Source organism: Natator depressus, chromosome 11 (assembly GCF_965152275.1).
Source record: "Natator depressus isolate rNatDep1 chromosome 11, rNatDep2.hap1, whole genome shotgun sequence".
Lineage (NCBI taxonomy): Eukaryota > Metazoa > Chordata > Testudines > Cheloniidae > Natator > Natator depressus.
In genome coordinates, this window is record NC_134244.1 from 73,602,155 (window position 1) to 73,628,174 (window position 26,020).

Below are 26,020 nucleotides of genomic sequence, written 5' to 3' on the forward strand. Positions count from 1 at the left end.
CACAGGATTTGACCCAAGAGTTAAGAGTCTGAAACTGGACTCCAAAATTTGAGCGGGATGAGGTGTGGCGCATGCTTTCAGAAGTCTGAAAAGAGCAACACTCCAATGTGGAAACGACAAGATCCAAACCACCGAACAAGAAAATCAACCTTCCGCTGGTGACATCTCAATCTGTCATCAACACGGACGCATGACCTCTGGAATGGTGGTTGAAACGCGAAGGGACGTATGATTCTTCAGCACATCTGGCCTGTCAATATCCTGCGATGCCAGCTACAACAGTGCCCTGTGAATGCCTGGTCTCCCTTTTAGGTGACACTGTAAACGAGAAGTGGGCAACACGAGCTCCTGCAAATGTCAACAAACCTGTTTGTCTGAGCGACTGGCTGAACAAGTAGTAGGACTGAGAGGGCTTGTGGCCTTTCAAGTTTTTCATCGTTTTATCTTTGAATGCAGTTATTCCACTTCTGTTACGTGTGAAAAATGCAGATTTTTCTTCCCCATAATTACAGCACTTACTCCTAGACGACATTTGCTGACTGGCTTTAGCAAGAATCATGAAAAATGGGTCTTCACACAGTTAGCACTGACTGTCAGCCCCTGCCATGTCGTGATACCGTTCAAAGCCCCATACACTGGTTTGAGGAAGGTATTTTAGTGCTTGTAGGCCCGGAATGTATTCAGCTGATTTTTAGAGCCTGTTAGACTTTTGGTACGTTTTTCAAAAGCATCTGTTTAAAATAATGTAGGTCTGGGATCGGGCACCTGACAACACAGATGGGGGCCTAGTGGGCTGTTCAAAACAGGTTAGGCACCAGGGGCTAGCTCCACAAAAATATTGAGGTGGGCTTGGCTGCTACTTTCACTTTAGCTACCCAAATCTGACACTGAGATGCTGCCGATCCTCAACCCCCCCCAGCTATGGCCTAAATGTAAGGGGACTGTTGCCCCCTTACTAACAGTCAGTGGGGGTGTTTTGGTTGGCTAGCTCCCAGTCCTAAAAGGGGGAAGGGTCGATGGGAAACCAGGACCCTGAGACTGATAGTCCCAAGGAACAATGGGGAGAGGCCAACACGCCAGGTCAGCCTGAATGACAGGGCGAGAAGGCTAATGAGGGAGTCAGGAGGCCAGGGGGGGTCCCGTCCTCCGTGTAAGCAGAGAAAGCAGGGGCCCGAGCTGAGCTGGGGGGAAGAGCTGTGCCGATCCAGGGGGACCAGTAAAGCAGCCCAGAGAGAGCAGACCTGTGCTGAGAGCAACCAGAGCCAGAGGGGCCAGAGAAGCAGCCCAGGGATCTGGGGGCAGAGCAGGAACCGTGCAGAGACCGAGTGGTGGGGCTGGGGCGGGAGCAGTCCGGAGCTGGGTGCGGTGAGCAGCTGGGGAGAGCGAGGGGGACCCTGGGCAGCGGGCCCCGCACAGGGAGACGTCTCAGCCCAGAGGCTCTGCAGGCCAGGCTTGGATCGTAACCCGACAGGGCGGGGGCGACACTGGGCAGAAGGGTCCTGCCACTTCGAGCATGAGAGCGTGTGGCCACCACCAGAGCAAGGGTCCGACCCGCAGCATCCCTGCAGCACGGCCAGGGCCGGAGAAGAGGCCTGGGACTCACAAGGAACAGACTGTGAACTGCCCTGACGTTCCAGAGACCCTGTTTGTGATGTTCCCTGCCACAGAGCGGGGTGATGCGTTTCCTTTCACGTTTCCCATTATTCCTTATTCTTTTTAAAATTAATTGTTGATTAAATAACTTGCATTTTCTTTAAATTGTATGTAATGGTCAGTGGGTCAGAGAAGTGCCCAGTGCAGAGAGTACCCCGGAGTGGGGACACCCTAGCCCCTGTCTTAGGTGGCCACAGCAAGGTTGGGGGTCGAGCCCCCCAGGAATCCTGGGCCCAGCCTGGTTGGGGTTACGAGGACTCTGCCAGACAGGAGAGCGGAAGGGGAGTCCTCGAGGGCAGGGAGCCCACTGGGTAAAGGCAGTGGGAGCGAGGACTCAGATCCTTTCGCTAGTCCACTTCACCGGGGTCGTGCAGAAGCCAGGAAAGTTCCCCACAAGAGCGGGACTGTTCCCCCGCTTACAGGAAGAAGGAGGTGCCTGAAAGTAGGACCCACAAAACCCAGCGTGCGAGGCATCTCCACACCGACGCTAACCAACGGGAAAGGCCGATGGGAGGGGTGTGCCCTGAGCCCCAGCCCTCTCTGGATCTCAGGTTACGAGGTCTGGCTTGGAGAGAGGTACCTCCCCTGGCTCCCGCCGGCCCAGCTTTCCCCCACCTCCTGCCCTGCCCTCCCCTGCCCCAGCCGTACCTGGCTCCAGCCCGGCCCTGCCGCGGGGTGGGACCAATACTGCTGCCAAGGCCGTCCCGAGGGGGGTGCGGGCCCGGGGCAACCCCCCCTCCGCCCCAGACCCCGCCGCACTCCACCTCTTCCCCCAAGACCCTGCCTCCTTCCGCCCCTGAAGCAGCAAGAAGAATCCCATACATTGCATTGATGGTGACTTATTTGCCTGATTTGAAAAGAGACCAAAAGGACCTGAGTCTCCTCACTGTCGATAGCCCCCCCGCTTGGCCAACCAGCACCGAGACGCTGAGGGGCCGGCGGCTGAGAGGTCTCACCAGAGGTCCCACAGGACGGCCCAGGTCACCATCAGAGGGGATCGCTCTCAGATCCAGAGCCACCTCTTTGTGAGGACCTCCCGCGATGAGAGCAACCCGCCCTTGCCCACCCTCCACACACACACCCCTCCTTGGTAGAGGGAGGGAAACAGGGAAAAAAGAAGCAAGAGAAGAGGAGAAAGGAGGGAGGAAAGAGGAAAAGGGAAACCAAAAAAGGATAAACCCCAAGGTCCCCAATGTTTCCAAGCATCAAAGTGCTCGGTAGGAAATCAAATTCTGCCCCCTTAAGCCAGTGTTTTCTGTGCTGAGAATTCTGCCTGCAGCAGGTGCATCAGACCCAACAGGTTCCAAACCTCTCGGAGCCTCTGACCTTGTCCAAGGGAAGTTCGTTTAAGGGCACAACCAGGGGTAGGAAAGGAGAAAGTCCACACAGGCTCCTCCTCATGCCACGACGTGAATCCTAATTCTCTCCCCGTCCTCGAGGGGAGACCTGGCGAAGGAGACGTGCGGCTGCAAAGCCGGGGGGGTCTCAGCGACTGCCCTGGCCCTGCACCTCGTCCCTGCCCCGCTGATGTCGGGGTCTGTCTGTGAGGTCACCCCCTCCCCACCACCTTTGCCCAATGGGCTGAGGTCCTGCAAAAGGCCTTTGTGATGTCACTGCCCCCCCATCCCTCCCCTCCCAGCTGATGTCCTGCCCCTGCCCAGCCTCTGTGGAGCTTGGAGTTGTTGCCCCCGGATCTCCGCACTCAATGACTGGTGAGTCTGGGGGTGGAGCCGGCTATACAATAAAACACCAGTTTTTCATAAATTAGTCGACTTAAGGCCAGAAGGGACCATTGGAGCATCTCATATGACGCCCTGCATCTCCCAGCCCTCCCGTGTATCACAAGAGCTGCTTTTTGATGAAAGCACCTTCCCGAAAGGCATCTAGTCTTCATTGGAAGACATCAAGAGATGGAGAATCCATCACTTCTCTTGGCAGTTTGTTCCAGTGATGAGTCGCCCTCCCTCTTACAAATCTCTGCCTTGCTCTAAGGAGAATTTTTCTGATTTCTGCTTCCAGCCATTGGTTCTTGTTCTGCCTTTCTTTGCAAGACTAAAGAGCCCTTTAAATACTTGGTGTTTTCTCTCAGCGAAGGCACTTGCAGGCTGCCATCAGCTCACCTCTCCATCTTTTTAAAAACTAAACAGACTGAGTTTTTCAATCCCTCCTTATAAGTCTTCTCCATCCCTCAAATATGGCTCTTTTCTGCACCCTCTCCAGTTTTTTTTAACGTTATTTTTGAAATGTGGACACCAGAACGGGATGCAGTATTCCAGTGTCAGTCTCCCCACTGCTGAATCACCTCCCTTTCCATCCTCTCTTTATCTATCCATGGATGGCGTCACGGACTCACAGGACTTGTGCTCTCTCTCAGCCTCGTACAGTCCTTGGGAGGAACCCCCTTCAGTGTGACAACCCTTCTCGGAGATCCACTCTCTCAAGGGTTAAGCCGTAGGCCCTTCTGCCTCCTGGAACCCCTCTTCTCTGAGCCTTGAGCATGCCTGTCTGCCGTGGGCCCCCTCAGGGAGTCCCCTCACTCTGGACCCCTGGGGCCTCTACTCCCAGAGGGAAGAACGCAACCCCGATCTTGAGATTGCCGTGACTCTCAGCCAGCGTAAAAGAGAGGGGTTTATTGAGCATCTGAACACAGCACAGCAAACTCTCAGGGCCTCAGGCCTAACCTCCCTCAGCACAGTCCATCTAGGTCTCTCCTGCACCCGTGTGGGCTCTGGCTGCTTTCTCTCCCCAGTCCAGAAGCCCCCTCTTTCCAGCTAAGCGTCCGATATCACCTTCCCACAAGCCTGTGTCCTTTGTCTTCTGTCCCAGGTAAACAGGCTGCCTGGGTCTCCTCTATCTCAGCCTCTCCTCTCCTCCCTCTTTTCTTTCCCCCAGGCTGGAAGCAGTCACCGGGTCTTCTCTCCTCAGCCCATTGTCCTACTACTGGCCCGACCTGGCTGTGACTTCCAAGCTGGGCCTCCCGCTCACCAGTCGCTGGGGTATCCATTCTCCAGGCCTTTGCCTGAGGGCCCAACTGTCAGGCGAGATCACCGCTGGTCCTCTGTAACAACAAACGACCTCTCCCACCAGTGCCACCTCGTTAAACAAACAGCACCCAGGGAAACTGAGTCCCACACGCGGCATGCAAACCATTGAAAAACCAAGAAAATCCCCCTGTCATCACCGATGGCTTTGGCCCTGTTCCCCACAGCATCGCACCGGGAGCGGATGTTGAGCGGCTCGCCCGGTATGACACCTAAATCCTTGACAGAGTCACGGCTTCCCGGAGTACAGTTCCCCCTCGGTGGCCTGCCTGCTCTGTCCTGCTGCCCGCTCCCACTGCGCCAAGAGGGGACCTGGTGACTGGAGCTGCTGTGGTTGTGTGAGAGCGCCGGGCTGAGAGACCAAAGGGCACCTCCGTTCTGGAACAGAGGGGTCTGGCCGGTAGGCGCAATCGCCCCCGGTTTGGGGCACAGAAGGGGCTGTGGCTGGCAGCAGCTTGAAGCCCGTCCCCCAGCTGCGCTAGGCACTGTTTGAATGAATGCAACGTCCGTGTCACATACGGGCTCCTGGTGCTCGGTCGGAAGCACGAACTGCCTCAGAGTTCTCTGTTTGCAAGGTCGGTGCCAGGAGATTAGAGAGACAAGGCGGGGAGGGGATCTCTTTCATTCTCCAACTTCTGCTGGGGAGAGACCAGCCTTCGAGCTCCACAGAGCTCGTCCTCAGTCCCTGGTCTCTCTCCCCAGCAGAAGCGGGTCCAATAAACCATATGACCTCCCCGGCCTGGTCTCTCGGTGTTTTCTGCTCCCATGGGCATGGCTGGGAAGGGCCACAGGGCTCAGCAGGCTCAGGGAGAAACCTCAGCTCCACTGGAGACAGGAGGGGAGCAAACCTCACAATCCGTGTGGTCACTGCAGGTCTGTGCAACTGCCCACTCCTCCCTCAGTGGCAGTCTGTGGGGGAGGTCTAGGGTGGCCAGATGTCCCGATTTTAGAGGGACAGTCCCGATTTTGGGGTCTTTTTCTTATATAGGCTCCGATTACCTCCCATCCCTGTCCCGATTTTTCACACTTGCTGTCTGGTCACCCGAGGCAGGTCTGGCAGCCCCCTCCCCAGCCACAGTCCGTGCGTGCCCAGCAGTCTGTGTGTGTCTCAGCAGCCCCCTGCTCACTCCCACGTGGAGCCAGATCGGGGTGGGCTGGGCCTCTGGTTTGTTTGATCCCTGAAGGGTTTTCTGGGCACTAACTGGGACCCCAAGTTTCTCCTAATTTGAGGAAATCCCTGTGAAAACTCACCTTTTCCGGGGGTCTGTTTCACACCCTCCACCAGAGTCGTTCCCCATTCTTTCTCCAGTTCAGCTGGCAGCAGGTCTCGTGCGAGGGGCGGGGGAGAGCTGAGATTTCAGGCTGCTGTGTTATGGCGGGATTGCTGCGATTAACTGGCTGAACGTGCTAATTCTGAGGACGAAACAGGGAAAGGGGCAGAGATCGAGAGTCAGGGAGTGAAATGGAGAAAATACAGGAAGCATTTCGAGCAAGGGCGAAGTGCAATGACCAGAATCCAGAATATTCTCTGCACCCCTTGTCTAACTCTGGGCCCGATTCTCTTCCGCATTGACGGCCCTTTCCCTGTCTCCGGCCGTGTCTGGAGGGCTTTATGCCCCGTCCAGCCCCTTCACACTGCCAGGAAGGGAGAGGTGTGATGGAATCTCAGCCCAAACAGGAACCAGGCCCTGTGTCACCTTCATCCTGGGTTTCAGATGACCCCGAGAAGTTGGGGGGCCACCGGCGCCTAGAGCATGGCCCTGCCACAGAGGCCCCGCCCCCGGTCATCCTCTTCCCCCGAGGCCCCGCCCACCCACTGTTCACTCCTCTGGCCCCCGAGGTCCCCCTACCTGCCCCTCGCTCCTCTCCGCCTCTTCCCCCAAGACTCCACTCACCCCCTGCTTGCTCCTTTCTGCCCCTTTCCCCTAAGGGGGGCTACCGGGGGGCCATGGGGCCAGGCACCCGTCCCTTTTCTCTGTCTTCGGTGAGCGGGGGGCCGTGGGGTCCTTGGGGAAGGAGGTGGAGCAGGACAGGAAGAGGCACGAGACGACGGGGCCGCGGGGGAAAAGGCCGAGGGGGGTGGGGCGCAGGTCTTGTGGGAAGGGGCGGAGGGGGGATGGGAAGAGGCAGAGCAAGAGCAGGGCATCGGGCTAAGAGGCAGAGGGGAGCGTGGTGCAGGCAGGCCCCCACTTCTCTGGAGCTTCGCTTCCAGCGCTCGAAAGATGACCACGGGCCCACGGGCCTCCGGAGGGGAGACCCGCCCCACATCCCCAGCGTTTCCCCCCCGCATGGACGGCCTTTTGGGGGAGGCTCAGCCTCCCCTGGCCTCTTATACGGGCTTCCCGTGCTCAGCTCCTTCTACGCGCTGGAGAGGAGCAGCACCCAGGGGCGGGGCTGAGCCGGGGGGTGCTGGGTGAGGGGCAGAGGCCTCGGGAACTGAGACCGCAGGGACACAGCGTGAGGCACCATCCCAGGCATCCCCATGAAAGGAGCAGAACAGGGTTTACTTGGGGTGGGGAGTGTATGGAGAGCGTCCCAGGGTCGGTGGAGATGTATTGCCCTGGTGAGCAAGTGTGGCTAAAACACAGGCCTCGCTGCGAGCGGGATTTGAACCTGCGCTGGGAAACCCGATTGGATTTCGAGTCCAACGCCTTAACCGCTCGGCCCTCACAGCTGTGAGTGACGTGGCCCCCTAAGGCCCGAGAAACTGGTAAATAATCACAGTGCCCAGGCCTGAAGTCCTCTGAAACACAGAATTCAAACAGGAAACCTGGCTCCCAAAGCAGAGGGGGATTTGGGGTTCTCGTTGCTTAGCCATGTGGTTAAACATCAAACCAACCCCCTCCCGTGGGGCCTGTAATTGTTGCTATCCCCACTGTAAAGGGAGACAGGGAGAGGTTCACTGACCTGACCAAGGCCACGCAGGGAGTTAGAGCCCAGCTCTGCCCCTCTCTGCTTTATCCTCCCCTGTCCTGACTGTCTCGCTCGATTCACCTGTTTTTATTGTCTCTTGTCTCTCTTTATAAACAGGACTAAGCCATGACTGGACTGTCAGACGGGAGAATGGGACACGGCTCCCTTCACTTGGACCCTGGATTTCTCATTCCTTCAGAGAAACTTCTCAGTGGAAAAATGAATCACATTCAAATGACTACAGATTATGAACCGTTTGTAATTTTTGTTGCCTTGGAACACGGCTCTCCCCCGCTCTCCAGCCCCCCTGCCCCAGCCTCTTCCCCTGAGTCAGGAATTATGGTTTATTGGTTCACTCTGATTTGTTTCAGTTTTATGTTCGCATCTATTGCAACTAATTGGTCAGAATCTGTCACTTCCAAAAGTCCCAGACGCGTGTCTCAGTTTCCCCACCTAGCTCCCTTCTCGGTACCTTTGATTTTCCTCAGAGTCTCCTGGTTTGTTGGCTCCAATAACCAGGTCTGATTTCCAGGTCAGGAGACGTGTCCTCCAGCTGCTGGAACTTTCCTTTTTCACATCAAGAAAGAAACAGGTTTTTTCCCAATAATCATGATTTATTTTATTTTTGTATTTTACTGTGAATTTCTTGCCACTGAAAAATGCTGAATTGAGGGGCCTGGAGAATGAATCTCTGTGTAGCCAGCCACAGAATAGCTACAGCCCCAGCAATGGCTGGGAAAGCTTCCCTGAGGTGTCCCGTCAATGTGCTTCAGCCCTGATTGACTGAGACCAACTCTGGGGACAGGATGGGAGTTCAGTCCCCGTGGGCAATTCACTCCTCGGCCTCCATGCTTCAGTGACCAATAGATTCCAATGTTCCTGCTGGTCTTTGTTCTGTGGACATCTGCCCACCTGCAACTGGACCGAGATCAACTCCCCTCAAACCAGCTCATTCCTCACCGGTTTCTGAATGGTCATCATGTCCTACAGACGTTTGTTCACTCCTGCCCTGGGCAGAAGAGAACCCCAGTGCCCTGGAGGTGACAGGCCCGGACTGTGTCCCCGGAGTCCCGGGGCATCGTCCCTGCCCGAAGGCTGTGGCTGCACTGGGGAGTTTACAGCGGCAGTCTCTAGTGGAGCCGCTGGAAGCCGACGGGAGGGAGCTCTCCACCCTCAACGAGCAGCCATAGCCATGTTGGCAGGAGAAGCTCTCCCAGCACCATAGCACTGTCCACACCGGCGCTTAGGTCGGTGTAACTTGTGTCACTCGGGGGGTGGCTTATTCACACCCCTGAGCCACATACGTTCTACCGACACAAGGGGGAGTGTAGACGCAGCCTTAGCAGAGAAGCGATTAAGAAAACCGCTTTAGTTTTGGAGGAAATGCAGGAACCCCAGGTTTGTAATAAACCAAAGGAGATTCCGACCCCACTAGTCACCTTCCCCACTTTGCAGCTGTGCCCTGGGACAGTTGTTTTGTCTCAGCCTGTGGCCAGAATAATGAGGTGTGAAGGGAAGGAGCCAGGCACCTGTCTATGGTGCTTCTGACATCCTAGAGGGGAGAAAGGAGAAAAGACGCTCAGTCCCCCATGCCACTCACACAGGGGGTGGGAACTTTGGTGGTAATTTAAAGAGAATCAAGGGGCTCAAAGAGAGACAAAGGTGTTAACGTCACCCTGTCACTGTCCAACATTAAACAGGTGAAACAAGGCTTGCCGTTTGGGCTGCTGGACAGAACAAGCCTTCAGGCTGAAAAGTGACATCGTTTCTCGCAATTTCAGCAAAACCCCAAATCAAACAAACCCCCACAACAACAGGCACCTGAAAAGTCCTGCCCCTGACTTCACCTTTCCAAGGTCTTCTCCGCACTCTCTCCCGCCCCAAGTGAGAATCCTACACGTTGACAAACAAACCAAATTCAGACCCTAATGCAGCTTTCCCTCTGCAGGATGTTGGAGAAAACACAGGTGAAAAAAACTTCCAAGGTAAGCTGCAAACGCAGCCTTGGTCGAAATTTGAAGCCGGGATCTCTTGCTTGGTAAAGGAGACTCATGCCCGAGTCCAACAAACCCTTTGGGAACTCGAAGGAAGCCGCATCCCACAGGAGTTTCCAAAGACAAACCACCGGCCACACACCCAGGCAGAAGAAGCCTGGACATGGCAAAGGGCAGCAGCAAACACACCCTGGGGGAGGGCTTGTCCGGGAGCTGCAGCCAGGCCCCTTGGCACCCAAAGTGAGAATCAGACCCTTACAACAACAAGCCACATTTGGCCATTGCTGAAATTGTCAGGCCTCAGAACTTTGGGCCAGAAACCAACAGCCAAATCTAGCTTTAAAACTCAACCACTTGGAAATGGCACTTCCAGCGTGGCACCAGACCGCAGGCGACCGTCTGTGTGTGTCCGGTTGGCTGCCAGCAGGTAGAGTCCAGGGCCTGCATCTTCGCTTCCCACAGCGGGAGATTTTGAGACCCTGACAATTAGGGGAAGGACAGGCAGGCCGTGGCCACGCTTGCAGATTCATGGTGCTGTGAGTTAAACCTGCCTTCTACAGCCGCGCAGGGGGAGCGCTGCAGCCTGTCCACACTGGCAGCTGCCAGCCCACTGTCCTGGCCACGTTTGCCGCTGCAGTGGGAGGGGCGCATTGGGGCAGCCATCCCAGCGTTCCCGTGGCTGCAACGTGCTTTTCCAACGGGGGTGGGGTGGAGTGTGACAGGGAGCGTGGGGGGAGAGAGAGTGGGTTTGGGGGGCTGAGAGTGTGTCAGCGTGCTGTCTTGTAAGTCCAAACCTCCCTCCCTCCCTCCCCCACCTCTCTCTCACTCACTGAAAGCAAACGGCCGTTCTTTCCTTTTTTCTCATAGACGAGAGAAGCAGCCGCTCGCTGAAATGGACCCCAACCCCGCCTCGCCGTCGCCTCGCTCTGCAAGCAAACAGGAGCGGCCGGCGCTCCAAACGGAGCCCCCCGCCTGCCTCTCACTCATTCAAAGCCAACGGGAGCCGTGTGTGTGTGTTTGATAAGCAGCCCCCGAAACGGAGCTTTGAAACGGCACGGCCACGTCCGGAGTTCACAACCGAACAAGAGAGGACGCGTCAGTTAAAAGGATTATGGGGAGTTTCCGGAGGTCAATCAGTGCCTAATAACCTTACTCCCCGTTTACACTGGAGCTGGAGCGTCTCAGCCGATGCGCAACAGCTGTTAATCCTCTCGGGGAGGTGGAGTACCAGGAGCGCTCCAGCCAGGGAGTCAGAGCGCGCTACGTGCCTGGCCAGTGTGGACGGGAGTAAGGTAGAGCGCTCTGGGAGGCTTTATTGCGGTGTAACATGCAAGTGTAGCCAAAGCCGTAGATAAAAACCCAAAGAAAGTATCAAGAGTTCTCCTTCCTGGCTGAGCTGGGTGCGCTGTCCAGGTCACGGATGGTCATTCTGGGGCGGGAGGTGGGGCTGGTCCAGTTTGGGGGGGTTGTTCTGGGGCAGGATGTGGGTCTCAGATATTTGGAGGATTGGCCCAGAGCCCAGTCTTTTGGGAGCACAGCTGGTGGTCCTGATCCTAGTCTGTCTGCCTCTTTTCTGGCAGAGAAGGCCAAGCCAGGCGAGTACGAATAATGATGCTGTCAATAAAATGGAATAAAGTTGTGGATTTTTTATTTTTAAAATATTTTCACGCTTTTCAATCTGCCCCAGTTTCATCAGGCCCTGGTAGTTCCTATGAGAAATGTGAAGGATGAGATATTTGTAACTGCTCCCTCTTCGTGGGAGCAACAGCTGGCTGGTGTTTTGGCTGCTCAGGCTTTTGTTCCCTGGTTTTACCCACTGTGGTTTCTTTTGCATGTTTTCTTTCATAACGCATCGGATGTACCTGTGTGTAACTTTTTGCCCTAGGGCTGCCATTGCTGGGAGCCCCCTCCGTTTAAACTTGTAAATATTGTAAATAAAACCGGTACAGCTGTGTGCTGTGTCAAACACAGCTCCTGTGTCAATCTCCCGGCCCAAGGGGGCCCACAAATGTGTTTGGAACCAGGCCCACAAAAGGTTAATCTGGCCCTGTGTGGGGGAGACTGCGTGTGTGTCAGCCCACTGTCTCTTTAAGCCAGGCACTCCTGAGCCTGAAGACTTGCAGCTCCCACTCATGAGTGAAAGGCCTCAGCGCAGACAGGCTCCTGCCCCGTGCTCCCCAGCTCAGCAGAGACCCACCTGGGCATGGCCACCTCTCGTAGCGGGCGGAATCCCCCAGTGCCCGGCCAGCCGTGCATCAGCTTCCCAGCGAAAGGGAGACTGACGTGTAAACGTGGGGCTTGCAGCCTCTGCAGTGCCAGCTGCCGAGGAGCCGGTGTAGAGCTTGGCCCAGGCTAGCATCAGCAGGGGAGCTGACTGTGCAGATCTCTGAGGCCGCAGGCACGGACCTATTTTTCCTGGGGATGCCACCTCCACCGCTTCCCCAAGGTCCCACCCTGGCTCCTTCCCCTCCCCATAGGTCCCTGCCTGCCCGTCCACCACTCCCCGCTCTCCACCCTCCCCCAAGCCCCTTCCCCAGCTGCCAGACAGCTCAAAGAGCTGATCAGCAGGGGCCAGCCCAACAGCTGTGGCTGGTGGGTGCCGAGCACCCGCTATGTTTTCCTGTGGGTGCTCTGGGTCTGGAGCACCCTCTGCGTCGGCACCTGTGTCTGGAGTGCAGCAGGGCTACAAATGGGTCAGGCCCCACCTGAGTGCAAAGGGACTGAATGGAAGAAGGAGACATTTCCTCCAGTCTAGGCAGGTGTCTGAAGCCTCCTCTCGGCAGATCAGGTGTGTGTGTAGGGGGAGCTTGTGTGGGACACTGTCCCAGCCACGTGCCAGTCCGCTTCCCCTAGCTGCTGCTGTTTGTGGGCAAGAGTGTGCAGAAGGGGAAGTGAGAGCCCGTGAACCTGGGGCAGGAGAAGTGAGTGTTTCTGCTGTGGGGAGCTCTCTCTGCTCTGCCTTCAGAAAGGGGCAGCCAGAGAGCAGTGGCTCTCAGCCGGGTGCCCGGATCTGAAGGCAGTGCTACCAGCAGTTGGGAGGGATGGCTATGGGGGAGGGGCTAAGGCAAATTTTGGGATTGCTATGGACCCTGCTAGCTCCCCCTAGAGCCGCCCCTACCCCTGCCCCACAGGGCCCCTCTGCTCCTCCTGCAGCTGCAGGTCTCCTTCGTCCCTCTCATCCCTGATGCTGCTGAGAAGGGTGCAGAGGAGCTTCCAGGGGCTATACAGGTGACGAGCCATGGTGCTGGATAGATGGGAGTCCTCCAGGATCAGAGAGACTGGGCTAACTGCAGCGAGAGAAGCCTGTATTTTTCATGCTCGCCGGACTCCCTGTTGTCTCAGCGACACAATCCGAGCCTGGACGATCAGAGTCATCCTGGACTAGAGAGGACTGTGACCAAAAAACTGCAAAATTCCTGAAGCAAGGAGATGGGCTTCTCCGCCTTGATCGCTCCCTTGCTTTAACAGAAGAACGGCCAGACGGGGTCAAGCCAAAGGTCCATCTAGCCCAGTGTCCCGACAGGGGCCAGTGCCAAGTGCCCCGGCTTTCGATGGTTTTGCAGACCCAACAGAGTAAGGAGCACAAGTCCCATTGACTGGGAGCAAGACCTGTGCACCGAACTCTGTTTGCAGTTTTGAAAATACAACCCTAAGTATTTAACCACAGACCAAACAATGGATAATTTGGCGTGAGGACTGTGGCTATGCTTCTGATTTGCTTATGTTTATTTTATATAGGTGAAGGAAGAAGTGAGAAAGCCAGAACATTCCAATTGACTTGGGTGTCCAAATAGGGTGACCAGATGTCCCGATTTTATAGGGACAGTCCAGATATTCAGGGCTTTTTCTTATACAGGCGCCAATTACCCCTCACCCCATCCCGATTTTTCACACTTTCTATCTGGTCACCTTATGTCCAAATATCTTAGGACAGGAGGCTTTGCAAATTGCAGTTTGCCACATGGACCAGAGAAGAGTGACAAACCGTCAGTGGATCATCATTAGAACATGATGGCCCCTTGTGAATTATGAAAGGAGATGAAAGTGCTTGGCAGGACTAGCTAATCTACGGAAGAGCTCATGGGATGGTCCTATGATTAAGGCTGCTTGAAAATTTTGTTGGTTTTGATGAAAAACTGCGGTTTTGATTTTAAAAAGTTTTCACAAAAAACGGCTGCCATCCGTTAATGGTTTTGATATTTTTCATCCAAAAAAAAATAAAAATAAAAGCTCCAAAGCTGAACTAGTTCACCAGGAAACCAAACAGATCGATTTGGGCATGCCACTACTATGTCCCATGGGAGATGTCGTGGGGCTGCTTGATGTCCCCTTTTTATTGAACGGGCTAGGTTCCCCAGATGGACTTCATCTCCCATGATGCATCATGGTTATTGGACTCCCCTCATTCAATGACTCACGCAAAGGAGAGACCATGGTGCATTGTGGGAGAGTGCTATCAGGGAGCCCAGTCTATGGTGGATGGATGCAGGAGGAACGTAAATTACAACTCCCATGCAGTGACATTTCCAAACTGAAATACTTTGGGGTTTGGACAAAATAGTTCGGTATTCAGTTTTTCATTGAAAAGTTGAAACTTTCAGGAGGGAAGGGAAGGAGTGGGTACAGGTTCTTGAAGGAAGGTAGAGTGAGCTGTGTAGTTACTGGCTGTCTCACTGAAGGAAGTGCAAAGGAGTGAGTGATATGGGTGAGAAAGTTCCATCACAGGCCTTTTGATGTTGCTGTCTATGTGGTTAGTGTGCTGGATATGATGTCTGGTAACATGTAGAAGGAGTTGGTGCTTTTCATTAGAGCTTTGCAGGAACCAGAAATTCCCTTTGGGGGAAATTCCAGTTTTATTTTTTGTTTTGAATCCTAAAGAAAAAAGAAGAAGAAGAAGAAGAAAAAAAGAGAAACTTCCTGCAAAACCAAATAATGGTTAATAATTTGGGATCAATTTAAATATTTCTTTTCGATACATTGTAATGTTATATTCTGATTTTGACTATTTCATTTTATAATTGATAATGCAATATACAACAAGCATTTTTATTAAACAAAGTTGCTTCAAACTGAAAAACAAAAAGGGAACAATTTAATTTCATTGAAATGCTTCACGAAAAAAGAAAATCAAAGTTGGCACATTCCCATGCAAAGTTTTGATTTAATCAAAATAACATTTTCCAACAGAAAAATTGTTCCATTAGAATTTTTTTTTTGACCAGCTCTAATTTGTATACGTGAGTGAGTAAAGGACGAGAGAAGTCGCAGGGCAATGGGGTATCTACGCCATGGATTTCTGGGTTAACAAAGGGAGGAGTTAGTCTCAGTTTGGACTCATCACACTTAGTTCAAAGCTACTCTGCAGTCCACAAAAACCAGAGAATACGAGACTGTGCCCAGAAAGGAAATGCCCAATGACTAAGCCAAGTTCAGTCAGAATTTCTGCAGAGCCTGCATCACCCAGTGCTGGGAGAGCTTGGATACAGAGGTCTCCTGCCCTCAGTGCAGAGAGGTCTTTCCCCAGAGGAATCTCAGACTTAACAAGAAGCTCAGGAATGTTGCAGAAGCAGTCAGAGAATTGAGGTTGCAGTCAGTGAAGGAACCAGAAGCAGAGACATTGTGTGAGAAACTCAAGGAGCCTCTGAAACTGTTCTTCAAAAAGGATAAAATCCTCATCTGTGTCGTGTGTGACAAATCCAAGGAGCACAGAGATCACTCTGTGATTCCTGCAGAGGAGGTTGCTGCTGAAGAATTCAAGGTAGGAATTTACTGACTAACCATCATTTTTATAGCTAGAGCCTTGGGAAACTCACCTGCTCTGCCCCTCCCACCACATCCCAGAGACACAAACTCCCTTTCATTGCTTCTCCCCTCTTGGGGCCAAGGAAGCAGTAGGATGCTGCTGGGGCTGTCCTCTGGTGTAGCATTCATGCAAGGTTCATGCACTTGGCAACATTCAGGGCACGCCCGGAGTGTTGTGTAGGAGCAGTGCACACACGGCTCCTCTCAAGGGCATGAACCTTGGAATCTCGCCCAGATGACATGAACCGTGGGAAGCCTCCCAGGACTGGGCTCAAGGCCCGAGAGCAAGGAATGCGGTAGATAGAAATTGGTAAATAAGAATATTATACAAAGCCAGTGTATTCCTTTTATCTGTTGGAGTATGTAATGCGCGGGGGGAGAGAGAGAAATAAAGGAGAGGGTGGAAAAGCTGACAGGCAGAGCAGCCCGTCGGCAGACCAGCCTGCTTGCTTGCTTAAAGCTTTGTCCTGTCTTGTATTTGAACCGCAACAACTGGCGCCCAACGTGGGGCCCTCAGCACTCGCCTCGCCCGGCAAGGGTTTCAGACGCGTCACTCATCCGCTTCGCGGATCCCGGTGAGTATTTTTCGTCGTGGTAAGTATGGGAAGCTCCCTCTCTGCTTTGCAAGTGCAACACCGCAATGAGCTACAGGATTTGCTGCGTAAGGCTCAGCATGACTGCCCCACTCGAGAACTCACTCTCCTGCTACAGGAGGTGAGTGCCCAGTGCCCGTGGTACCCTGAAGCCGGAACCCTTAAGCTAGCGGACTGGGAGCGGTTGGGCCAGACATTGCACAAAGAGCCTCGGGCGCCCGTGCAGGCTTTACATGCCTGGCACCTCTGCCGCGACGCGATACAGCGTGTCGCCCCGGACAGGCCCTCCCTCGCGAGGCTGGTGATCTCGCCACGCCCGTCCGCTCCTGCAGCCACCCCCCCTCCTGGCGATGCGACACAGCGTGTCGCCTCGGAAAGACCCTCTCCCGCGCCAACAGAGGGGCTGCTGATCCCGCCACCCCCGTCCGCTCCTGCAACCATCGTTCCCCCTGCTTCGCCCCCAGTGCCTCTATTACCACCGCCTCCCTGGCCTTCCCCACCGGAGCCGGTGTGTGATCACCGTCCCCCTGTGGGGCCCCATGCTCCGGGGCCCCCCGGGGGGTCATCCACGTCTGCTCAGGGGCTTTCGCTGGTGCAACAAATGGTTCACGCAGCGAAGACTCGCCCAGATCTTACAGCAGAGGAATTAGCTGATCTGGTCTCAGTTTGCCCGGTGACCTGGCAGGATGATGGCCAGGGCAACCAGGTTGCAAACTGGGTCAGTTTGCCTTACTCAGTGATCCGGGAGGTAAAGAAAGCGATTCGCGAGTTCGGCCTGACTAGCACGTATGTGCGTGGTCTCATTGAAGGGCTAGGTTCTGGGTACACCCTGGTCCCTGAAGATTGGAAGGCGCTGTTGCGCATGATGCTGACGCCCAGTCAGTATGTTATTTGGCTTAGTGAGTATCGGCAGATGGCAGAACGCCAAGCCCAGGTATATAGAGAGCAAGGTGTCATTTATGAGCAGTTGGCAGGGGAGGGCCCGTTTGCTACTGTTCAGCTGCAGTCTCAACTCCCTCAGGCCGTCTTCCCCATTATTTCCGCCTGTGCCCAGCATGCTTTCCGGAAGGTCCCGGATTCGGGCAGGCCTACCAAAAGCTCTGCCAGTATCCGTCAGGGTGCATCAGAGTCCTTTATGGATTTTACCAACAGATTGCAGGAGGCTATCCTCCGACAGGTGGATAACCCTGCGGAAGCTCAGGAGATCCTGTTAAAAATGGCGGTTGAAAATGTGAACGAGGATTGCCGCTGTGCTCTCCAGGCGGCACAAGCCGCTGGCGTTCTAGAGCTGTCGGACATGCTGCGGGCGTGCCAAAACATCGGAACCCAAGCCCATAAGGCTGGAGTTCTGGCCGCCGCCCTGCGGAAAAGCGGGAAGGAGGGGAAGCGTTGTTACTGCTGTGGCAAGGAGGGTCACTTTCAGCGGGAGTGCTGCTCATTGACGGCGCCTGCCCGCCCCTCAAAGAAGTGCCCCAAGTGTCGGAAGGGCTATCACTGGGCTAATCAGTGTCGTAGCGGGTCAGGAAACCGCACGATGGGTCCCCCCCAAACCCAGGGCCAAACGGGGGTGTTTCCCACTCAGACAACTGTTCCTCTGCCTTACAATCCATAGATTCCATGAGGGCGGCGACTGCCGGAAGTGCAGGGCTTGATTTGATTATGCAGGAGGACGCTGATTTTCAGTTGCCGGGGGAGGTTTGCGCCATACCTACACAGGTGACGGGACCTCTCCCTGCCGGATTTGTGGGTCTGGTTCTCCCTTGCTCACATGCTGGGAAATAGGGTTTTTTTGTCATCCCAGGAGTCATTGACGCCGATTACACCGGCGTTATTAAGGTTCAGGTATGGACCCATCTTCCACAGTCACTCCCGCATGGACGGTCAATTGCACAATTGATTTTAGTCCCCTATCAGGTGCCAGCCGCAGAGGATCGAGCCCGGGGCGGAGGCGGCTTTGGATCGACGCTGTCTCAGTCGCCGCCTCACGACACGTCCTCTCAATTTGTTGCTCTAATAATGTCGCTCCGCCCCTCGAAACCTCAGTTAACACTTCTTTTAAATAATTTCCCTTTTACAGGGCTGGTGGACACTGGAGCTGACGTTACGGTGATTCGTGATCAGGACTGGCCGGTCAGTTGGCCAACAGTTCCTTTTAAAGAGTTGTGAGGGATCGGGGGTAGCAAACCCGGGCGCCAAAGTTTGTCTTGGGTCACGGTCTCTAAACCAGGAGGCCGTGCCCTTGCTACGATCTGCCCTTTTGTGCTCCCTGTCCACCTCAATATTTGGGGCCGTGACTTACTTGTAAAGCTGGACACCGCCCTTGATATTAATATATAATGGCCCCAAACCCTCCCCCACCCACCTTGCCCTCCGCATTACCCTTGGTATGGCAATCCTTAGAGCCCGTATGGATTGACCAGTGGCCCCTCCCCCTAGAGAAGCTGAAAGCGCTTCATTCGCTTGTGCAGCAGCATTTGCAGGCACAGCGCTTGGAGAGCTCTACTAGTCCCTGGAACACCCCGGTGTTCGTTATTAAGAAAAAATCTGGTGCATGGAGGCTGTTACATGATTTAAGGGAAATAAATAAATGCATCCAACCCATGGGCCCCTTGCAGTTTGGGTTGCCAAACCGGAATTTAATTCCTCAAACCGATCAGCTTTGTGTGTTAGATTTAAAAGATTGTTTCTTCACAATCCCCCTTTGCCCACAAGATTGCGAAAAATTCACGTTTACGGTGCCAGAATATAATAATCAGCGACCCTCTCAAAGGTATCAGTGGAAGGTCTTGCCCCAGGGAATGCAAAATAGTCCAACCTTGTGTCAACTTTTTGTGGATCGGGCCCTCGCCCCTTTTCGTGCCAGATACCCCACATTAAAGGTCTACCATTATATGGATGACATTTTGCTTAGCGGTCCCCAGGTCACGGCACAACAGCTTGAATATTTGTCCCAGATTCTCGGCCAAAATGGCCTGTTAGTGGCACCAGAAAAAATCCAACGCTCTTATCCCTACCAATACCTCGGGCATAAGGTTTTACAAACCTATGCTCCCCCTGTTCGCCCGGAAGTGGTCCTACCCCAACCCCTAACCCTCGTTGAATTACAGCAAATTTTGGGTCATTTAAATTGGATTCGACCCTACTTCCGTCTCCCCACATCGATGCTGCAGCCGTTGTTCGAGCTTCTACGTGGAGCTCGGGCACCTGGCGCAGTTATTGCCATCACTGAGGAGCACATTGCCTGCATTCGACAGATCAATGCAGTGTTGAGTCAGCAGTTTGTGGATAGACTTACTGAGGTTCGTCCCCTGCGATTAGTTCTCCTTGCTACCCCTCATACGCCTACTGCTGCTCTGTTTGTACCTCGTACAGACACAGCCGTCTCTATCATAGAGTGGATATATTTGTCTTCCACTCCTCCTCGGAACATTTATCCTTATTTAGATGCCCTGTCTGACCTTGTTCGTAAAGCCCGCCACCGTGCAGTGCAACTCACGGGCACTGATTTAGTTGCCATTGTGTTCCCCTTGTCACGTAGTGAATTTGATTCCTTGTATCACACCTCCTTGGCCTGGCAGGTTGCTCTTTGTGATTATGTGAGAGAGATTTCTTATAATCCCCCAAAAGATCCTCGGTTGGTGATCACACAAAAGGTGCCACTAATCGTACATTGTCTTAGCCGCTCTCGACCTATTGTTTCAGCTATCACTCTTTTTACTGATGGCTCTCCACGTCGCGGTGTTGTCACCTATCAATCCGGTGACCCCCCTCGTTGGCATTCTCGTTTTACGCTGCCCCAGCGTTCCGCGCAGCGCTCGGAACTAGCTGCTGTTATTTTGGCCTTTCAACTTTTTGCTGATTGTCCCTTTAATTTGATTGTGGACACGCATTATGTTCATCAGGTAATTGATCATTTACCCCTTGCCCTCATCACCCCTCAGGTCAATGCGGACCTTCTTCGCCTGTTTTTGTCCTTACAGTATCTCCTCACCACTCGTAATTTCCCTTATTTTGTTGCTCATATTCGCAGTCACACCCCTCTGCCTGGGCCACTCACTGAAGGCAATGCGCGCGCCGATCGCGCGTTACGTGGTCAGGTAAATTCCCTTTTCTCTGACCCCATTGAAAGCCATGCCTTTTTTCATCAGTCTGCCTCTGTCTTGGCCCGGCAGTTTCACATTCCTGCTGATCGTGCCCGTTCCATTGTTCGTTCCTGCCCCCACCGTGCCGCTGCTGCCCCTGCCTTTTCTTATGCCGTTAACCCCAGAGGTGCCGCAGCGAATCAGCTGTGGCAAATGGATGTCACTCACGTGCCACAGTTCTGCCCCTATTCGTTTTTACATGTTTCCATTGATACCTATTCGGGATTCCTCTGGGCGACCCCACAGCGTGGGGAAGCCACTCCCAAAGTTATTCACCATTTGCTAGCCTGTTTTGCTGTTATGGGTCACCCGAGCCAGATATAAACGGATAATGCCCCAGCCTATTGCTCCACATCCCTCTCCACCTTTTGTGCCCAATGGGACGTCCGTCTCAAACACGGGATCCCTTATAATTCCACAGGCCAAGCTATTGTTGAAAGTGCAAATCGCATGCTAAAAACCTTGCTTGACAAACAATTAAAACAAGGGGAGCTGCGTCTCCGAACCTTAGGAGAGATTCAGCAACAACTGCATATCCTTTTGTTTACTTTAAATAATTTAACGCTGAACGCAGATCAGCAGACCCCCGCGGATTGGCATTTTCATAAGTCCGAGGTACCGGAAAGACCGTGTGTCTATTACAATCAGCTGCCCGATCCGCAATGGTTGGGCCCAGTGCCTTTAATCACTTGGGGTCGGGGATATGCTGCTGTGTCTCTCCCTGCAGGACCGTTGTGGGTTCCGGCCCGGTGTGTGCGACTGGCACGGAAACAGCATGGCGTGGCACCAGGGGCTGTCAAACCCCATACCGGAGTTTCAGCTGACCTTGGAGGAGAACGCGGTGCCTCCCGGGTCGACAATGACGGGACGGAGATGGAGGAGACGTAGCGTCCCAAGCCAGCCCGTGACATGCGGAGCAGTGAAAGCATTGGTCGCCGCGGCTCAACGAAGACTGGCAGCAAACCAACAGCCAGAGACTCCTGAGACTCTGTTTGTGGCGATTCTCGCCCAAATCACTGCTAATTCTGTACTGATTGTATGCCTTTTGTGCCTGCTATTTCCTGGAGGGGTTGACTTGGGAGCGCCTCCTCCGTTACGGGCCCGAATGACATATAACCTATGGGAAAGATTGGCTTCAATAGCAAATGTTACCCACTTTTGTTTATTTGATTTTGTAGCAGCTGAAGAATTGTTAGGTACGTGCCTTATTCCAGTATGTCATCACCCTGAGGAAATAGGGAATGAGATGATGCTCGCTGCTTACGCGAACCTCTCTTCCCAGTACTCTAGCATGGCTAATTGGGGCCCAGCCAATTACACTTTACCTTCTTAAGCTTATTTTTTGCTGTTGCTGTGTGCAATGTATTTCCTTTTTGTTAAGGCTTTGTCGAGAACCGCCCTGGCAGGCTCCACGAGTTATGATCTTGTCTGTACGGGAGTTAAATGGCTTGCAAAAGCAAATTGATGGCTACCATGAGATGGCCGAGCACAAATAAACAAAAAAGGAGGGGATGTAGCATTCATGCAAGGTTCATGCACTTGGCAACATTCAGGGCACGCCCGGAGTGTTGTGTAGGAGCAGTGCACACACGGCTCCCCTCAAGGGCATGAACCTTGGAATCTCGCCCAGATGACATGAACCGTGGGAAGCCTCCCAGGACTGGGCTCAAGGCCCGAGAGCAAGGAATGCGGTAGATAGAAATTGGTAAATAAGAATATTATACAAAGCCAGTGTATTCCTTTTATCTGTTGGAATATGTAATGCGCGGGGGAAGAGAGAGAAATAAAGGAGAGGGTGGAAAAGCTGACAGGCAGAGCAGCCCGTCGGCAGACCAGCCTGCTTGCTTGCTTAAAGCCTTGTCCTGTCTTGTATTTGAACCGCAACACTCTGGGCACACATTCGCCATCACGCTTTCCCTGCAGAACTCCTCACGCAGGCAGGAAGGGAGCCCCACCCCCATGAGACTTAGCGGGGGCACTGAAGTGGTGCTCCCATCCTACAGACCCGAGCAAGTCTGTTTGATAAAATCAGGGGTGGGATTGCAGGAAGCAGGGACTGGGTGGGAGGGAGCAGCACAGCAATAGGGCACTGTAGCAGGGTCACCGCCTCCAGCGTGTCCCCTCATGGCCCAGGGTGGCTCTGCAGAGGCCCTGCCTCAGTTTCCCTCTGAGGTTCCCAGAAATAATCCACAAAGGGTTGTGGTCAATAACACCCCTGCTCTCCCAGCAAGGACTCCCAGGACTTTTTTTCTGGAGTTTGGCCTTATCACCCTGAAGAAGATCCAAGGCCTCCTCTGCCTTTTACACAGACCTCCTCCCTCTGGCCTCCATAGGCCTCTGTTTTGGCTACCCCAGGCCTGATTGGAGCACATAACCCACCTGTGACGGGTTCAGTCACAGAGACCCCCTGGAGACGGTCACTCGATGTGCTGGGGATACCACTGAGAACAACCCCCCTGCCAGAAAAGGTACCCCTTCACTCCTGTCTTCTCCCCCCCACCCCGCTCTCCTGCTGGTAATAGCTCATCTTAAGTGATCACTCTCCTTACCGTCTGTATGGTAACACCCATTGTTTCATGTTCTCTGTGTATATAAATCTCCCCACTGTATTTTCCACTGAATGCATCCGATGAAGTGAGCTGTAGCTCACGAAAGCTTATGCTCAAATCAATTGGTTAGTCTCTAAGGTGCCACCAGCCCTCCTGTTCTTTTTGCGAATACAGACTAACACGGCTGCTCCTCTGAAACCTGAATACTTATAGGTTCCCTCCTAAAATCTTCGCTTGGGGACTTTCCACTCAGTATTTCAAGGAACGCAGACCAACCGGAACTCTTGGTAGGGACTGGTTCAGGGAAATACTTTGATGAATTGATTTGTTCAGAATATTAGAAATGACCGGAGTCAGTCCCATAGCCGGAGCTGAAACATTACAATGGCAATAAAGAAGGAGCAGTCCCATGCTGACAAATTTAGATCAATCTGTTGTTGTAAACTGAATTAAAAGAAGTAGATAATTACAGATTTCCCTTTGAGGTCATTCAGTCCTGTCTTCATGAATAATGTGTGAAACAATCATTTCCTCACTAATGTTCTGTGGTCTGAAAGTCTGGGGCAAAGATCTCATAGGCTCATGGACTTTGAAGTCAGAGGGGACCATCGTGATCATCTAGTCTGACCTCCTGCACGTTGCAGGCCATGGCACCTCGCCGACAAGTTACAAGGGAAGTGAACTGAAATATAGTTTATATTGCTTTGAATTTCTATTTCTCATGAGATATATGTATGTGTCAGACAAATTTAACGTGGGAGATTTGATCTCAGCGTTTCCCCCATGGAATAGATAAAGGCTCACTTGGGTGATATTCAAGCAGCCAGTACTCACCAAGTAGATGCAGAGGCGACGAGGGGAGGGGCAAGCGCCACATGCCCCTCCCCAGACGCCGTGGGGGGCACAGGAGTAGCCACATGCCAGCAGCTCTCCAGCGCGGCTCTTCTGGTACCGCCCCAGCCCCGCCCCAAGCCCTGTCTTCCGGCGGGGCTGGACAGATGCCGAGAGATGGAGCCGCGTCAGGGCTAGGGATGGTACGGAACAGCTGTGCCGGAGAAGCTGCCAGTGTGAGGCCGCCAGGCAGCCCCACTTTCTGCTGCTTTCGCCACTGCTGTTCCCGGGAGAGCCCTGCAGCTCAACCGCAAACCGCAGCGGCGAGAGGAGCAGAACATGGGGCCGCTGATCCCTAGAGCACCCCCAGCTCTGTCCTCCGACAGGGCTGTACAGACCCCTGGGCCAGGAGTCCGCTGCGGCCAGAGCCTTGTGGCTCAGGACAGAGGCCCCCCTCAGGTAACATGGGATGGGTGGGAGGGATAGGGAGAGCGCGGGGGGCAGGGTGGGGAGGAGTCACGTGGGGGTTCATGTGACAGGCTGACATTCCCCCCCACCCGCCTTTAGCTGGTGCCACTTTTGTGTCCCTCCTGGATCCTGGAATGAAGCTTCTGAGAAGTTTTAAGATCACTTGGCTTTTTAAATTCCATCAGCTCTCCTGAGCTGGTTTGCGAAAGCAGCTGATTAATTGGATAGTTACAGTAATTCCAGTTAATTAACGTGAGAGGAGAGGTATCCTTAAAGAACCACCCACCGTTAGTTCTACTGAGCTGCAAGGGTTGGCAGCAGGAGACTCGCATTTTCAAGTGCCTCCCTTTGGCTGAAGACAACGGCACTGTTGAGGAGATTGCTCTTTTTGGTTCCGTGGCAGTTCAGAATAAAAATCATTTCAGGTCCAACTCGTCGGTCTTTTCTGGAATTTCCAGTGAATCAAAAAAGTCAATTTTGGGGCTATTCTGGAGATTCAAGCCTGGGTGCCTCACACACCAGGTGAGTGCCATAGCCACTGGGTGAAATGGGGATGGGGGGGGGGATAGTATGAATTCCTCTGGCCTTTTTGTGACCGACCAAAACTATTTGTGTGAAATCTGCAAATAGTTTCCTGCAGCACATCGAAAACAAATTCATGATACTTACACACTTGTATGCACCACAGGCTGACAGTGCTGCCTGGGAAACAACTTTTCCTAGACTTTGTCGGACTATTGACACGTGTGTTTTCTTTCCCCGGTGGCGTGAAGGTCATGGAGCACATGACGTGGTTTTCTTTTTTTCCTTTTGTTTGGAAATTAACATAACCGTGCCCTCCCCGGTGTAACATGTAACATTCCCCAGCAGTGCTATGGAAGCCGCCGGGACAGTGCACCCCCAGATTCTTCACAGTGACATTATCGTGAGCTGATTCCGACATAGTTATGATGTATTTTACGCAAGAGAAGTCATGGGAGATGTCATTGCATAGGGTATGATGTGCTGACTGTGATTATCCTAGTTGTATGCATGCATCATTTCTTTATCTGAAGTTAGGAATATTGACTATGTAACTGTATTTCAACTGTGTTTACACTTGGGGAACGCCCCCTAGACAAGCTGCTTTCATTCAGAATGGCTGACTGGGAAGGGCCCATTCAGGTTAATGAGCCATTCGGAAAACAGTAGGCCTTAGAAGAAGCTTCTCTTCCTGAACCTGGGGAGCCTTCCTGAGGATGCTACAGACAGCCTCTGAGTTATGGCTACTGTAACATGTGACCAGGTCACCTGGTTCTGGTTTCCATCTTGGAATATCAGTGTTTTTCCCCAGACTGATCTGGGAACTAAGCTTTGAAAGAAAGGGTTCCCGCCATATGCAAAAGCTATTTAAGGCAGGGTTCTTCACTGACTCCCCACCCAAAGAGACTCTTGGAAACACCTAAGGAACAGAGACGGAACTGGAGCAAGTTCCGGACCCAGGCTTACGGGATTTTTAGCCTATCAATGAAACAGCTGGGGATTCCAAGCTGGCCCCTTAAGAATCTGCACCCGCTAGTATCATCACTTAGGGTGAGAATTTGCGATTCATATCTGATCTATGTAGTATACTAAGCTCAGATTGTGTTTTTGTTTACTTTCCATGGTGGCCAAGCTTACAATGTCTATGCTCCAGGTCTCAACTGCTGGTTGCTTTGGGGATGTCCGTGTTTGAGGTATTAGTCTTTTAGTAATTCTTAGTGCTCTGCTCAGCCAAAGTTTTTTCAGATTTATTCAGCTTCCAGTTAGCATCCATTAGGCTTAAAATTACACGCTCAGCTTGTAACACAATTGTATTTTATCGGACAAAAATAACTCTGCAGTTAAGTTCTGCCCAAAACCTAAGGGCACAGGAGCATTCCCCGACATATGGGCTACCTTAGCACACACTGAATCAGAGCACCAACATTTGTCGGACTCAGTGGCACCTCTTTTGAACAGTCAGAGAGGGGTCCAATGCATCTGCCATATCATTTTCTACTGGATTAATCTTAA

At 53.2% G+C, this 26,020-nt stretch overlaps 1 non-coding gene across 1 annotated transcript; it reads right to left on the reverse strand.

Annotated features, from left to right (window-relative positions):
* Positions 1-7,286: 7,286 nt before the first annotated feature.
* On the reverse strand, positions 7,287-7,368 carry TRNAS-CGA (transfer RNA serine (anticodon CGA)). Its single transcript has one exon. It is a non-coding gene; the product is annotated as a tRNA-Ser (tRNA).
* Between the last annotated feature and the right edge of the window lie 18,652 nt (positions 7,369-26,020).